Below are 482 nucleotides of genomic sequence, written 5' to 3'. Positions count from 1 at the left end.
ATTAAGGAGATTGGTCTGTAGTTCTCCTTTTTGGTTGTATCTTTCTCTGGTTTGGGAATCAGAGTGATACTTGCTTCCAGGAATGAATTTGGAAGTATAGCTTCTCTTTCAATTTCATTGAAAAGTTTGAAGAGTAATGGTAGTAGTTCTTCTCTAAATGTCTTGTAAAATTCAGCAGTGAATCCATCAGGGCCTGGGCTTTTCTTTGTTGGTAAGTTTTTAATGATGTTAGTTTTTGACTTTAAAATCTTCCTTCTAAGAATGGAAAACTTCAAATCTTAGTGAAAACTAAATAGAAACTTTAGGGATGTAGCTCACAGGTAGGGGTCTTTCTTGAGATATCAAAGGCCTTGGGCTCAATTCCCAGTACCATATAAAAAGAAAACAGTGAATAGGCAAATGCAATGTAGAGATTTCTCTAAGTAAGACATGCTATAACATTAAAGCAGAAATCCTTTGTCTGGAGTCTTTGTAACCTGTTT

Source organism: Fukomys damarensis, unplaced genomic scaffold, assembly GCF_012274545.1.
Source record: "Fukomys damarensis isolate Sample0158 unplaced genomic scaffold, DMR_v1.0_HiC HiC_scaffold_16, whole genome shotgun sequence".
NCBI lineage: Eukaryota > Metazoa > Chordata > Mammalia > Rodentia > Bathyergidae > Fukomys > Fukomys damarensis.
The sequence above is the reverse complement of the archived record's forward strand: the minus strand, read 5'-3'. Positions refer to the sequence as shown.